Genomic DNA, 15,899 nt, shown 5'->3' with positions numbered 1-15,899 from the left:
TACGTGTGTGTGTGTTTCGCTGTACGTGTGTGTGTGTTTCGCTGTACGTGTGTGTGTGTTTCGCTGTACGTGTGTGTGTGTTTCGCTGTACGTGTGTGTGTGTTTCGCTGTACGTGTGTGTGTGTTTCGCTGTACGTGTGTGTGTGTTTCGCTGTACGTGTGTGTGTGTTTCGCTGTACGTGTGTGTGTGTTTCGCGTTTTGCTTCGCGTTTCGCTGTACGTGTGTGTGTTTCGCTGTACGTGTGTGTGTGTGTTTCGCTGTACGTGTGTGTGTGTGTTTCGCTGTACGTGTGTGTGTGTGTTTCGCTGTACGTGTGTGTGTGTGTTTCGCTGTACGTGTGTGTGTGTGTTTCGCTGTACGTGTGTGTGTGTGTTTCGCTGTACGTGTGTGTGTGTTTCGCTGTACGTGTGTGTGTGTGTTTCGCTGTGCGTGTGTGTGTGTTTCGCTGTGCGTGTGTGTGTGTTTCGCTGTGCGTGTGTGTGTGTGTTTCGCTGTGCGTGTGTGTGTGTTTCGCTGTACGTGTGTGTGTGTGTTTCGCTGTACGTGTGTGTGTGTGTTTCGCTGTACGTGTGTGTGTGTGTTTCGCTGTACGTGTGTGTGTGTGTTTCGCTGTACGTGTGTGTGTGTGTTTCGCTGTACGTGTGTGTGTGTTTCGCTGTACGTGTGTGTGTGTTTCGCTGTACGTGTGTGTGTGTTTCGCTGTACGTGTGTGTGTGTTTCGCTGTACGTGTGTGTGTGTTTCGCTGTACGTGTGTGTGTTTCGCTGTACGTGTGTGTGTTTCGCTGTACGTGTGTGTGTTTCGCTGTACGTGTGTGTGTTTCGCTGTACGTGTGTGTGTGTTTCGCTGTACGTGTGTGTGTGTTTCGCTGTACGTGTGTGTGTGTTTCGCTGTACGTGTGTGTGTGTTTCGCTGTACGTGTGTGTGTGTTTCGCTGTACGTGTGTGTGTGTTTCGCTGTACGTGTGTGTGTGTTTCGCTGTACGTGTGTGTGTGTTTCGCTGTACGTGTGTGTGTTTCGCTGTACGTGTGTGTGTGTTTCGCTGTACGTGTGTGTGTGTTTCGCTGTACGTGTGTGTGTGTTTCGCTGTACGTGTGTGTGTGTTTCGCTGTACGTGTGTGTGTGTTTCGCTGTACGTGTGTGTGTGTTTCGCTGTACGTGTGTGTGTGTTTCGCTGTACGTGTGTGTGTGTTTCGCTGTACGTGTGTGTGTGTTTCGCTGTACGTGTGTGTGTGTGTTTCGCTGTACGTGTGTGTGTGTTTCACTGTACGTGTGTGTGTGTTTCGCTGTGTGTGTGTGTGTGTGTGTGTGTTTCGCTGTACGTGTGTGTGTTTCGCTGTACATGTGTGTGTTTCGCTGTACGTGTGTGTGTGTGTTTCGCTGTACGTGCGTGTGTGTTTCGCTATATGTGTGTGACTGTGTGTGTGTTTCGCTGTACGTGTGTGTGTGTGTTTCGCTGTACGTGTGTGTGTGTGTTTCGCTGTACGTGTGTGTGTGTGTGTTTCGCTGTACGTGTGTGTGTGTGTTTCGCTGTACGTGTGTGTGTGTGTTTCGCTGTACGTGTGTGTGTGTGTGTGTTTCGCTGTACGTGTGTGTGTTTCGCTGTACGTGTGTGTGTTTCGCTGTACGTGTGTGTGTTTCGCTGTACGTGTGTGTGTTTCGCTGTACGTGTGTGTGTTTCGCTGTACGTGTGTGTGTTTCGCTGTACGTGTGTGTGTTTCGCTGTACGTGTGTGTGTTTCGCTGTACGTGTGTGTGTTTCGCTGTACGTGTGTGTGTTTCGCTGTACGTGTGTGTGTGTTTCGCTGTACGTGTGTGTGTGTTTCGCTGTACGTGTGTGTGTGTTTCGCTGTACGTGTGTGTGTGTTTCGCTGTACGTGTGTGTGTGTTTCGCTGTACGTGTGTGTGTGTTTCGCTGTACGTGTGTGTGTGTTTCGCTGTACGTGTGTGTGTGTTTCGCTGTACGTGTGTGTGTGTTTCGCTGTACGTGTGTGTGTGTTTCGCTGTACGTGTGTGTGTGTTTCGCTGTACGTGTGTGTGTGTTTCGCTGTACGTGTGTGTGTGTGTTTCGCTGTACGTGTGTGTGTGTGTTTCGCTGTACGTGTGTGTGTGTGTTTCGCTGTACGTGTGTGTGTGTGTTTCGCTGTACGTGTGTGTGTGTGTTTCGCTGTACGTGTGTGTGTGTGTTTCGCTGTACGTGTGTGTGTGTTTCGCTGTACGTGTGTGTGTGTTTTGCTGTACGCGTGTGTGTGTTTCGCTGTACGTGTGTGTGTGTGTGTGTTTCGCTGTACGTGTGTGTGTGTGTTTCGCTGTACGTGTGTGTGTGTGTTTCGCTGTACGTGTGTGTGTATTTCGCTGTACGTGTGTGTGTGTTTCGCTGTACGCGTGTGTGTGTTTCGCTGTACGTGTGTGTGTGTGTGTGTGTGTTTCGCTGTACGTGTGTGTGTGTGTGTGTGTGTTTCGCTGTACGTGTGTGTGTGTGTGTTTCGCTGTACGTGTGTGTGTGTGTTTCGCTGTACGTGTGTGTGTGTGTGTGTATTTCGCTGTACGTGTGTGTATGTGTATGTTTCGCCGTACGTGTGTGTGTGTGTTTCGCCGTACGCGTGTGTGTGTGTTTCGCTGTACGCGTGTGTGTGTGTTTCGCTGTACGCGTGTGTGTGTGTTTCGCTGTACGCGTGTGTGTGTGTTTCGCTGTACGTGTGTGTGTGTGTGTGTTTCGCTGTACGTGTGTGTGTGTGTGTGTGTGTTTCGCTGTATGTGTGTGTGTGTTTCGCTGTACGTGTGTGTGTGTGTGTGTGTGTGTGTGTGTGTTTCGCTGTACGTGTGTGTTTGTGTGTGTTTCGCTGTATGTGTGTGTGTTTCGCTGTACGTGTGTGTGTGTTTCGCTGTACGTGTGTGTGTGTTTCGCTGTACGTGTGTGTGTGTTTCGCTGTACGTGTGTGTGTGTTTCGCTGTACGTGTGTGTGTGTTTCGCTGTACGTGTGTGTGTGTGTCTCGCTGTGTGTGTGTGTCTCGCTGTGTGTGTGTGTCTCGCTGTGTGTGTGTGTCTCGCTGTGTGTGTGTGTCTCGCTGTGTGTGTGTGTCTCGCTGTGTGTGTGTGTGTCTCGCTGTGTGTGTGTGTGTGTCTCGCTGTGTGTGTGTGTGTCTCGCTGTGTGTGTGTGTGTCTCGCTGTGTGTGTGTGTGTCTCGCTGTGTGTGTGTGTGTCTCGCTGTGTGTGTGTGTCTCGCTGTGTGTGTGTGTCTCGCTGTGTGTGTGTGTCTCGCTGTGTGTGTGTGTCTCGCTGTGTGTGTGTGTCTCGCTGTGTGTCTCGCTGTGTGTGTGTGTCTCGCTGTGTGTGTGTGTCTCGCTGTGTGTGTGTGTCTCGCTGTGTGTGTGTGTCTCGCTGTGTGTGTGTGTCTCGCTGTGTGTGTGTGTCTCGCTGTGTGTGTGTGTCTCGCTGTGTGTGTGTCTCGCTGTGTGTGTGTCTCGCGTGTGTGTGTCTCGCTCTGTGTGTGTGTCTCGCTCTGTGTGTGTGTCTCGCTCTGTGTGTGTGTCTCGCTCTGTGTGTGTGTCTCGCTCTGTGTGTGTGTCTCGCTCTGTGTGTGTGTCTCGCTCTGTGTGTGTGTCTCGCTCTGTGTGTGTGTCTCGCTCTGTGTGTGTGTCTCGCTCTGTGTGTGTGTGTCTCGCTCTGTGTGTGTGTCTCGCTCTGTGTGTGTGTCTCGCTCTGTGTGTGTGTCTCGCTCTGTGTGTGTGTCTCGCTCTGTGTGTGTGTCTCGCTCTGTGTGTGTGTCTCGCTCTGTGTGTGTGTCTCGCTCTGTGTGTGTGTCTCGCTCTGTGTGTGTGTCTCGCTCTGTGTGTGTGTCTCGCTCTGTGTGTGTGTCTCGCTCTGTGTGTGTGTCTCGCTCTGTGTGTGTGTCTCGCTCTGTGTGTGGCTCTGTGTGTGTGTCTCGCTCTGTGTGTGTGTCTCGCTCTGTGTGTGTGTCTCGCTCTGTGTGTGTGTCTCGCTCTGTGTGTGTGTCTCGCTCTGTGTGTGTGTCTCGCTCTGTGTGTGTGTCTCGCTCTGTGTGTGTGTCTCGCTCTGTGTGTGTGTCTCGCTCTGTGTGTGTGTCTCGCTCTGTGTGTGTGTCTCGCTCTGTGTGTGTGTCTCGCTCTGTGTGTGTGTCTCGCTCTGTGTGTGTGTCTCGCTCTGTGTGTGTGTCTCGCTCTGTGTGTGTGTCTCGCTCTGTGTGTGTGTCTCGCTCTGTGTGTGTGTCTCGCTCTGTGTGTGTGTCTCGCTCTGTGTGTGTGTCTCGCTCTGTGTGTGTGTCTCGCTCTGTGTGTGTGTGTCTCGCTCTGTGTGTGTGTGTCTCGCTCTGCGTGTGTGTCTCGCTCTGCGTGTGTGTCTCGCTCTGCGTGTGTGTCTCGCTCTGCGTGTGTGTCTCGCTCTGCGTGTGTGTCTCGCTGTGTGCGTGTGTGTATCGCTGTGTGCGTGTGTGTCTCGCTGTGTGCGTGTGTGTGTCTCGCTGTGTGCGTGTGTGTCTCGCTGTGTGTGTGTGTGTGTCTCGCTGTGTGTGTGTGTGTCTCGCTGTGTGTGTGTGTGTCTCGCTGTGTGTGTGTGTGTCTCGCTGTGTGTGTGTGTGTCTCGCTGTGTGTGTGTGTGTCTCGCTGTGTGTGTGTGTGTCTCGCTGTGTGTGTGTGTGTCTCGCTGTGTGTGTGTGTGTCTCGCTGTGTGTGTGTGTGTCTCGCTGTGTGTGTGTGTGTCTCGCTGTGTGTGTGTGTGTCTCGCTGTGTGTGTGTGTCTCTCGCTGTGTGTGTGTGTCTCTCTCGCTGTGTGTGTGTGTCTCTCTCGCTGTGTGTGTGTGTGTCTCTCTCGCTGTGTGTGTGTGTCTCTCTCGCTGTGTGTGTGTGTCTCTCTCGCTGTGTGTGTGTGTCTCTCTCGCTGTGTGTGTGTGTGTCTCTCTCGCTGTGTGTGTGTGTGTCTCTCTCGCTGTGTGTGTGTGTGTCTCTCTCGCTGTGTGTGTGTCTCTCGCTGTGTGTGTGTGTCTCTCGCTGTGTGTGTGTGTCTCTCGCTGTGTGTGTGTGTCTCTCGCTGTGTGTGTGTCTCTCTCGCTGTGTGTGTGTGTCTCTCGCTGTGTGTGTGTGTCTCTCGCTGTGTGTGTGTGTCTCTCGCTGTGTGTGTGTGTCTCTCGCTGTGTGTGTGTGTCTCTCGCTGTGTGTGTGTGTCTCTCGCTGTGTGTGTGTGTGTCTCTCGCTGTGTGTGTGTGTCTCTCGCTGTGTGTGTGTGTCTCTCGCTGTGTGTGTGTGTCTCTCGCTGTGTGTGTGTGTCTCTCGCTGTCTGTGTGTGTCTCTCGCTGTGTGTGTGTGTCTCTCGCTGTGTGTGTGTGTGTGTCTCTCGCTGTGTGTGTGTGTGTGTCTCTCGCTGTGTGTGTGTGTGTGTCTCTCGCTGTGTGTGTGTGTCTCTCGCTGTGTGTGTGTGTCTCTCGCTGTGTGTGTGTGTCTCTCGCTGGGTGTGTGTGTGTGTCTCGCTGGGTGTGTGTGTGTGTCTCGCTGGGTGTGTGTGTGTGTCTCGCTGGGTGTGTGTGTGTGTCTCGCTGGGTGTGTGTGTGTGTCTCGCTGGGTGTGTGTGTGTGTCTCGCTGGGTGTGTGTGTGTGTCTCGCTGGGTGTGTGTGTGTGTCTCGCTGGGTGTGTGTGTGTGTGTCTCGCTGGGTGTGTGTGTGTGTGTGTCTCGCTGGGTGTGTGTGTGTGTGTGTCTGGCTGTGTGTGTGTGTGTGTGTCTGGCTGGGTGTGTGTGTGTGTGTGTCTGGCTGGGTGTGTGTGTGTGTGTCTGGCTGGGTGTGTGTGTGTGTGTCTGGCTGGGTGTGTGAGTGTGTGTCTGGCTGGGTGTGTGTGTGTGTGTCTGGCTGGGTGTGTGTGTGTGTGTCTGGCTGGGTGTGTGTGTGTGTGTCTGGCTGGGTGTGTGTGTGTGTGTCTGGCTGGGTGTGTGTGTGTGTGTCTGGCTGGGTGTGTGTGTGTGTGTCTGGCTGGGTGTGTGTGTGTGTCTGGCTGGGTGTGTGTGTGTGTGTCTGGCTGGGTGTGTGTGTGTGTGTCTGGCTGGGTGTGTGTGTGTGTCTGGCTGGGTGTGTGTGTGTGTCTGGCTGGGTGTGTGTGTGTGTGGCTGGGTGTGTGTGTGTGTGTGTGGCTGTGTGTGTGTGTGTGTGTCTGGCTGTGTGTGTGTGTGTCTGGCTGTGTGTGTGTGTGTGTCTGGCTGTGTGTGTGTGTGTGTGTGTCTGGCTGTGTGTGTGTGTGTCTGGCTGTGTGTGTGTGTGTGTGTCTGGCTGTGTGTGTCTGGCTGTGTGTGTGTGTGTCTGGCTGTGTGTGTGTGTGTCTGGCTGTGTGTGTGTTTCGCTGTACGTGTGTTTCGCTGCACGTCTGTTTCGGTGTGTGTGTGTGTGTGTGTGTGTGTGTGTGTGTGTGTGTGTGTGTGTGTGTGTGTGTGTGTGTGTGTGTGTGTGTCTGCGTGTGTTTCATTGTGTGTATGTGTGTGTGCGCGTACGCTTTTCTGTATGTGTTTGCGTGTGATTCGCCATGCGGGAATGTGTGTACTCTTCTCCGTGTGTTTGTGTGTGTGTCTTTGTGTGTGTGTGTGTTTTATTTTTTATTTCATGTTGAAGGCTCCAGTCACGGACTATATAGCCCTCATCGAGGCCAGGCCTTTCGTGAAAGAGCTGCATTGGTAGAAAAGTGAAGAAAGAGAGAATTTACTTCGACTTTTAAGGAAGTGAAAAATCTGCCTTTTGAAAATGGTTTGGTAAAGGTATGGTAAAGGTAAAGAGACATGAGATGGTAAAGAGTTCCAAATTTTGGCAGTGGAGGGGAAGAAACAAACATCATAACGGCCCACCCTTGAGTTGCTCATGGCCACGCAATAATCATGTGATGTGGCTGGTCGAGTATTCTGTGGTCTCGCTAATTACGGAGGTATACAAGCAGCAAGTTCTTGTGAGCAGAAACCAAAGAAATATCTGTAGAAAAGAGAATGAGAGCCAACTTTGTGGTGTAATTTGAGCGCGTCGAGTTTTGAGGTCAGATTGTGAGGGTTCATGAGTCTGATTACCTTTGATTCAATTCTGTCCAGTAAGTATGTGGAGCTAGAACCTCCCCAGATGTGAGAGCAGTACTCTATTCTTGGGAAAAATACCAGGGGCATAGAAAAGGCCTCTTTATATAAGGGTATGTGCCATGTGGCAAAGTATACAAACGAAGGGACATTCCATAGCTTATAGAAAATGAACTTATAGAGAATGAACCCTTCATATTAACTTTTCTAGAGCATTACTTGGTTCCCCCGCAGAGCACAAGAGTAGTCCAGCATGCACACGAGATTTTTTGAATGCCTATTATTTTGTATTGTTTGGCATTTTCTACAAGCTTTTCATCAGCGTACGAGTACACTTGGTTATTTGTCAAATTTGAGTTTGTGCATGCATGTGTTTCGCATGCTTGTTTGTGTGTGTGTGTGTGTGTGTTTTGTGTGTGTTTCGCTTGTGTCTTTGTTTTGTATGCTTGTGCGTGTGTTTTGCTCGCTTGTACGCGTGGTTCGTCCCATTGTGTGTGTGGTTCGCTTGCTTGTGTGTGTGTTTTTCATTCGCTTGTGCGTGTGTTTCGCTCACTTGTACGCGTGGTTCGTCCCATTGTGTGTGTGGTTCGCTTGCTTGTGTGTGTGTTTTTCATTCGCTTGTGCGTGTGTTTCGCTCACTTGCGTGTGTGGTTCACTCACTTGTGCGTGTGCTTGGCTCGCTTGTGCGTGTGTTTTGCTCGCTTGTGCGTGTGTTTTGCCCTGCTTGTGCGTGTGTTTTGCTCGCTTGTGCGTGTGTTTGGCTTGCTTGTGCGTGTGTTTTGCTCGCTTGTGCGTGTCGTTCGCCCCCTTGTGCGTGTCGTTCGCCCCCTTGTGCGTGTCGTTCGCCCCCTTGTGCGTGTCGTTCGCCCCCTTGTGCGTGTCGTTCGCCCCCTTGTGCGTGTCGTTCGCCCCCTTGTGCTTGTCGTTCGCCCCCTTGTGCGTGTCGTTCGCCCCCTTGTGCTTGTCGTTCGCCCCCTTGTGCTTGTCGTTCGCGCCCTTGTGCGTGTCGTTCGCCCCCTTGTGCGTGTCGTTCGCCCCCTTGTGCGTGTCGTTCGCCCCCTTGTGCGTGTCGTTCGCCCCCTTGTGCGTGTCGTTCGCCCCCTTGTGCGTGTCGTTCGCCCGCTTGTGCGTGTCGTTCGCCCCCTTGTGCGTGTGGTTCGCCCCCTTGTGCGTGTGGTTCGCCCCCTTGTGCGTGTGGTTCGCCCCCTTGTGCGTGTGGTTCGCCCCCTTGTGCGTGTGGTTCGCCCCCTTGTGCGTGTGGTTCGCCCCCTTGTGCGTGTGGTTCGCCCCCTTGTGCGTGTGGTTCTCCCCCTTGTGCGTGTGGTTCGCCCCCTTGTGCGTGTGGTTCGCCCCCTTGTGCGTGTGGTTCGCCCCCTTGTGCGTGTGGTTCGCCCCCTTGTGCGTGTGGTTCGCCCCCTTGTGCGTGTGGTTCGCCCCCTTGTGCGTGTGGTTCGCCCCCTTGTGCGTGTGGTTCGCCCCCTTGTGCGTGTGGTTCGCCCCCTTGTGCGTGTGGTTCGCCCCCTTGTGCTTGTGGTTCGCCCCCTTGTGCTTGTGGTTCGCCCCCTTGTGCGTGTGGTTCGCCCCCTTGTGCGTGTGGTTCGCCCCCTTGTGCGTGTGGTTCGCCCCCTTGTGCGTGTGGTTCGCCCCCTTGTGCGTGTGGTTCGCCCCCTTGTGCGTGTGGTTCGCCCCCTTGTGCGTGTGGTTCGCCCCCTTGTGCGTGTGGTTCGCCCCCTTGTGCGTGTGGTTCGCCCCCTTGTGCGTGTGGTTCGCCCCCTTGTGCGTGTGGTTCGCCCCCTTGTGCGTGTGGTTCGCCCCCTTGTGCGTGTGGTTCGCCCCCTTGTGCGTGTGGTTCTCCCCCTTGTGCGTGTGGCTCTCCCCCTTGTGCGTGTGGTTCTCCCTCTTGTGCGTGTGTCTCGCGAGCTTGTGTGTGTGTGTGTGTCCCTTGATTGTGCTTGTATCTCGCGAGCTTGTGCGTGCGTCTCGCGAGCTTGTGCGTGTGTCTCGCGAGCTTGTGCGTACGTCTCGTGAGCCTGTGTGTGCGTCTCGCGAGCTTGTGTGTGCGTCTCGCGAGCTTGTGTGTGCGTCTCGCGAGCTTGTGCGTGCGTCTCGCGAGCTTGTGCGTGCGTCTCGCAAGCTTGTGCGTGCGTCTCGCGAGCTTGTGCGTGCGTCTCGCGAGCTTGTGCGTGCGTCTCGCGAGCTTGTGCGTGCGTCTCGCGAGCTTGTGCGTGCGTCTCGCGAGCTTGTGCATGCGTCTCGCTTGCTTGTGCTTGCGTCTCGTGAGCTTGTGCTCGCGTCTCGTGAGCTTGTGCATGCGTCTCGTGAGCTTGTGCGTGTGTTTTTCTTTCTTGAGGGTGTGTTTTCCTCGTTTGTGCATGTATCTTTCTCACTTGTGCACGTGTGTTTTGCGTATGTGTGTTTCACACGAGTACATGAATTTGTGTGTGTTTTTCGCATGTGTGTCCTTTTGGCATGCCAGATTACCTAAAAGCAAAAGTTCTGCCATATTTGCATGTGTTGCTGATAGGTCCCAAATGTAAGTGCTGAAGCCCATGAGTGCAATGTCACTGCAAAAAATCCATTGTGTCCCTTGGTGTGTGTTATTGCATTTAGGTCGATCACACTTTCCCTCGTTTCAACCCTTTTCTTGGAGTTACATGCAACAGAAGCACCACCAAGCATCATGAATGGTGACCCCTACATGGATTTGATTTCAAAGTTTTTACTCGTGGAAGATTCGTTCAATAAGAAAATCTTGTAAATTTGCATGCAGGCAAGTAATTGTGGAGAAAATCTGAAGGACACACAAGCTTACAACATTTTCATAGCTTCCGATGAAATATTTGAGCTTTAAAATACCATTTGGTTGCTATTTTTTTCTCGAAGTTTTTCATCGTTGAAATTTGAGAAATTGTCTGCTGTTTTGCTTTGGAATTGTTTCTTGATTGAACCATTAGACCTTAAGTGGACCATCCCACCTATTTAATTATCAGACCATCATTATTTGCTTGAAAGACTTGTGTGAGTTGTGAATTGCAGGATGACTAGAAAAGTGAAGGTTTTGATCAATGATTTTTGGCTCATGGTAATGCAAAACAGCAAAGGGCAGAAGTTTTAGTCTGCAATCAGGTGGGAGAGTGGTTGGTGGGGAGGGGGAGGTTTATTTATTTACTTCCTACACAAGGAAGAATAACACAAAAACGAGTAATAATGGTTCAACAGGAACAGAGTGGGAAATGCTTTGTGTTTGTAGAAGAGATTAATGTGTCTCGGTGAGCCTATGAAGTAATGATGAGCAGTGTATATGAAAAACTGAGGACGAGACAATGGTGACGGGGAAACAATTCCACAATTGGTAAAAATAAGGGGACAAATGAATGCAGCTGGGCAACCAGCCAGGACTTGTGGAGAGTGAGCAGAAGGAGATTTTCTGAGGAATGTGTGTGTGACCTGTGTTGACTTGGAGGGCAAAGGTTATGAGAAGACAGGAGGACCAAGGCCAGACATATAAGCTTGTATAAGTATAGAGAGCCAACGAACTTGCCTTGTGTGGAAGCGACAGTCTCTGGGAATCAGCATCCTCCTTTGAGATCCCATTGGTGCAGAAGGCCTTGTTTCGACCATCTCCAGAGGAGCAAGGTATGATTTATAACCAACAGGCCAGAGAGGGAAGCCATATGCCATTGAACTCCATGTGATGAGCTTGGTGTCAGTGGCTTGGGAATGCCATTGCTTGAAAGGAGAATACCCAGGCAGCAACTAACTTTTGATACATTTTGGTCATATGACTCTCATATGAAAAGTTATGGCAAATGGTGGGGCCAATGATTTAGACAACCACTTCAGCAGAGTGTTCTGATTAACAAAGGAAGACCATTTTGGAAAGAGATGTTGGACGCCCACTTGACTGCCAAAGATGCACCCTCTTTACTAGCACATGGTCATAATAGCCTAGAGCTGAGGAGGAGCAGGACAAGTTTGACATGACTAGGTCCAGTAATGAATGGTTTCCATTTGGGGAGATGTTTGTGGGAAAAGAAATGGACTTGGTAAGTCCAGTCATTTCAAAGAAAGCCTGAGCTGCTCGGCCATGTACTGATATCTGTGATCCAACAGCAAGGCAGCTAGCATCGTTGCCCTTATTTCCACAGATTAGGAGGAGTAAACAAGGTTTAGAAGACAGTATCAGCATGCCAGCTGCACCCCTCTCAGCCAATGATGCTACTATGCACAGCCATGTGCTGCCTCCAAAAGAAAAAGAAGGTTGCAGAGTGTCACTGTTTGCGGAGAGAGCCTTGTAGAGTTGTCTGATTTGGGCAAACGTTAAACCACGCCAAATCAATACATTGGTGTTTGTTTGTCTTTAAACAGCTGGTCTTTTCTTTTGGTTGGAAGCCAAACATTCCTAAATGTGCCGCTGGATCATGCCATGCCAGCTCCTGAACAAGCCTAATTTGATGATATTTAAGCATTACTGATCTTCCAGCTCGTGTGATCTATTCTGTAGTTTATTAGAGTATGATAATGTCAAGTTGTATTTGGTGGTGGTGCTTACCTCCCCCCCCCCCCCCGGCCCCCATTCCCCTCCCAACTACACACATCTCAGAATGAGATCAGATCGGAATTATTGGAAACGATCTATTTGTTGTTGCCACTGCCTCAAAGATGTGCCTTTGTTCAAAAGGCTCCAGCATTCATCTGTGCATCTCCATTCAATTGTAAGCAGACACGAACAATTGCTTAGATGTCCCCATCCGATTGGCTGCTTACTCACTGATGCAACTCTTCTCGAAGCACTTGAATGACGTTTCTTTCTTCATGCCGGTGAGAGATTAGACAGCTCAGGCAATGATGCATCACCAAATCATGTTGTCCGACCGGGATCTGCTGGAAGAGAACATCAACTGTGTAGCACGTTTTGAGTGATGGGCGTGATGCTTGCATTGACCTTTGGGTGACTGTTGAGACAGAAAGTATCGAAGTTTCACCTTGATTTGGGGTAGACGTGTATTCCACCTGGTGATCCTAAGCAAAGGTCATTAGCAAATTTGAACAATGCATTTCCGATATATTACTCAGAGTTTTACCTGCGACATGTCGCAGGCCTACATGAGCTTTGCGTTGCTATTGTTGTTGTGGGTCGATTTTTGAAATGTGCACCCATTGGTCAGACAGCTGCCGGACCACACTCACATCTGGCGCCTGACTCCACCCACCATAACACTGAGACAAAATATGGCCGCTATCTTGGTTTTCTGGTGGGCCTAACCCATTAGGCCTACAGGCCTCTGCTGATTTTTCACTGCCCGGGTTTGTTGAGTCGGATTTCCATTGGCTTTTTTTGGGTCGAGTGTATTCACAATGAGAGACTCTGAAAAATAATTTGTCAAATAATAGTAAGGTTTAATCAAGCCTGTCAGGACACACAGTAATCAAGCATTACGTTACGCAAATTACTAAACAAAAAAATAGTTCTATGCAATTGTTGAACGGCCCCATATTTGGAAGCAATTTGTGACCGTGTGACGAATCGGCTCGTTCCGATATAGCCGTGGGGAGGCTGAAATAGATGAGAGGCGTGGAGTTAATTTTTTAATAGCGCATTAAATGTGCACTTCCAAATCGGCCTGTAAACAGATTTTGCCACGGGTTGTGACGACAGTGCAGTCATTCTTGTTGTACACCATGTGCTTGAAACTTGGTGTTGTACTTTACCATGTCGAGTCTCCTCGGGCAATGATGGCGTTGCCATCATATTACCTTTCTATGGCTGGTCCACACGGGTAAGTGTGTGGTATAGACAGGGGGTCGCCGCTCCTCTCCGTCCCTCTGCTGGCAGTTGGGGAATTCACCCTCTTGCGCCCGTGCTGTTGTAGTCGACTGGAATCTCATCCACCAGATGTGCAGAGCCATCTACCATTTAAACCAAATGGCTGCGGACCGTTACCCTGGTAATGGGGGCTGACAGGTACTACACCTTGCCCACAGGTGACCTGGGATTATGCAAGGCAGGGGCATCCATCTCCCTGAGCTATCAAAAGACACCCGCATACCCGCACTTTACCAAATAATTTACCAAATTGGAATGTGAACAGAGCTACAAAAGATACAAGCTACAAAAAGGAGTCGAGAGACCTCTATCCAGGAGTCAAGAATATGAGACCATCCAGGATGGAGATCCATAGGCATTGAGGCTTGCGTAAAGAGTTAAGACTCTGCTGAAAAACTGTGCATCCTGGTCTTTTTTTGGTATTGTAGAGCCTGGCGGTTTCTTGAGCCTGTATTCTTGAGCCTTAAGGTTTTTCAATTATTTAAACATGAGACTGTCCCATTACGGACATTGTTGCATTGTGTTTACACTATCCGAGCTGATCCACATGTGCTTATGGAGGGTGCATGGAAAGTGATCATTTGTGAGTTTGCACGTGGAGATGATTGTAAATTGCCGTCTTGTGGAAAATATTTGGGGCAAAAGCTGCATTGTGATGATAAGAAGCCGTTTTCCTTGGAGCAATGGTTTATTTATTTATTTTTGCTGAGGCCTAGTTGCTGAAGCAGCATGCTGTACTGCAGAAAGAAAACCAAAAGATAATTGTGATGGCTATCAGCAACATCCTGGATTTCCTAGCATGCCCCCCACCCCCAGGCCTATTTTAAGCTTCCTGTGCTCCTGGCAGTGAGTACTTTCAACTTCTGGCATCTACCACAGAGTCAGCATGATTTGTTTGCTCATTCTGGTCTTCTTTCCTGAGACCCAGCTGTGAAAAGAGCACGGTAGCTAGTGGGGGAAATCGCATGTTTTTTTTGTTTTTTATTCCTGTATCTGCTTTAAGGTTGAATCGACCTTTTTCCTCTTTTTTTAAAATTTATTTTAAGGCTCACAAAGGAGATTATATGAGAGTTCATTTATTTACATGACGAGACAATTGTGTGCTGCGGAGTGTGTTTTGAAACTGAGTTGTAATTCAGTCGCTCATTTTTTATATCTGGTCGCCATTTCACTCTTGTTGAAGTCTTTTAATATCGGTAAGTACCTGCTGTGTCATAATTGCACAAATCAGTTCTGGTTATTCGTTGACTGGTTGTCCACTGGGCGTACACTGGGATATATATATATATGGTGTTGCCTTAGCAGTTAGGGTACCGGCTTGGGATCCTAGGATCCTGGGTTCGAATCCCGGTCGATCGCTGAATTAACACCAGGGGGGTTGACTCAGCCTGTCATCCTTCCGAGGTCGGAAAATTGAGTACCAGCTTGCTGGGATGAATGATCCCGGTGTGTACCCCGGTTTAGAATAGGTACACCGTATCCCTGCGCATCGTAAGAGGCGACCAAGGGTTGGCGTCAGGAAGGGCATCCGGCCATAAAAAAACATTGCCTCAAACAGGGAACCATGGTTGTCATGGGGCCCGCAAGGCTAACCCCCGCTATAGCGGGGAAAATGGCCTTAAAACGATCATTCATTTATTTATTTATTTATATATATATATATATATATATATATATATATATATATATATATATATACTGAAACGCAAAAGAAACTTACCACCTTTGAAACCTTTAAATATCAACAATAACACTGCGTGTACTAAATGTGTGAACTTATTTGTGGACAATAGTGTCCTCACTGTCAGACAAAACGGTCATGGATGGTCACTTGAACCTGCAATGGTCACTTCATAGCACAGCTGTTGAACAGCCGTTTTGACTGTCAGTGATTAGCCAAGGGGTACGGGATGATTTTAATGAGCTGCACGTGATGTCTTGATATTGGCTTTAAAAAGGCCAGTGCAAAATGGGCATTTTGACCGAAACATTTGACCATTTTGACCAACTTCAAAAAGACCGAAAACGCAAAAGAAACTTACCACCTTTGAAACCTTTAAATATCAACAATAACACTGCGTGTAGTAAATGTGTGAACTTATTTGTGGACAATAGTGTCCTCACTGTCAGACAAAACGGTCACGGATGGTCACTTGAACCTTCAATGGTCACTTCATAGCACAGCTGTTGAACAGCCGTTTTGACTGTCAGTGATTAGCCAAGGGGTACGGGATGATTTTAATGAGCTGCACGTGATGTCTTGATATTGGCTTTAAAAAGGCCAGTGCAAAATGGGCATTTTGACCGAAAAATTTGACCATTTTGACCAACTTCAAAAAGACCAAAAACGCAAAAGAAACTTACCACCTTTGAAACCTTTAAATATCAACAATAACACTGCGTGTAGTAAATGTGTGAACTTATTTGTGGACAATAGTGTCCTCACTGTCAGACAAAATGGTCACGGATGGTCACTTGAACCTTCAATGGTCACTTCATAGCACAGCTGTTGAACAGCCGTTTTGACTGTCAGTGATTAGCCAAGGGGTACGGGATGATTTTAATGAGCTGCACGTGATGTCTTGATATTGGCTTTAAAAAGGCCAGTGCAAAATGGGAATTTCAATCAACATGCCACGATTGTCAAGGGATCAACGGCAGCGTGCCCTGGGCATGCTGCAAGGCGGACTGAGCTACCGTGAGGTGGCACATCGCCTTGGCTGTTCACACCAGACGATATCGGCCCTGGTGGTCAGAGACACCCTCCACAACTCTGCAGATGACAGACCTCGATCAGGGAGGCCAAGAGTCACCACTGCAAGGCAGGACAGGCAGATGGTCCGAAGTCAAAATCGATTCCGTCCAGCATCCCGCACTGCGGCAGAAACTCCGGGGCGTGCAAACCCACGGATCTCCAATGATACTGCACGAAGACGACTGCATGACTATGGTCTGACTGCCAGAAGACCATACAGAGGCCCCGTGATAACGGCTGCCCATTGCCGCAACCGACAGAG

General features: G+C 49.8%; 2 protein-coding genes across 8 annotated transcripts in view; both read left to right on the top strand.

Annotated features, from left to right (window-relative positions):
- The window catches only part of SNX14 (sorting nexin 14), a 776,643-nt gene that overhangs the window by 150,332 nt on the left and 610,412 nt on the right, over positions 1-15,899 (top strand). The window lies entirely within an intron of this gene.
- TAB2 (TGF-beta activated kinase 1 (MAP3K7) binding protein 2) overlaps positions 1-15,899 on the top strand; it is a 93,612-nt gene that overhangs the window by 2,386 nt on the left and 75,327 nt on the right. For 5 of the 7 annotated variants that reach the window (XM_078774043.1, XM_078774046.1, XM_078774044.1 and 2 more), the window contains exon 2: positions 9,666-9,825. The gene's annotated coding sequence lies outside the window, so the exon portion shown is untranslated. The remainder of the gene's footprint in view (positions 1-9,665; positions 9,826-15,899) is intronic. The other 2 variants (XM_078774045.1, XM_068110904.2) reach the window with 1 other exon arrangement.

This window comes from Myxine glutinosa, chromosome 3 (genome assembly GCF_964187855.1).
Source record: "Myxine glutinosa chromosome 3, kmMyxGlut1.1, whole genome shotgun sequence".
In the NCBI taxonomy this organism is placed as follows: Eukaryota; Metazoa; Chordata; class Myxini; order Myxiniformes; family Myxinidae; genus Myxine; species Myxine glutinosa.
This window is presented reverse-complemented; position numbering and strand designations above follow the sequence as displayed.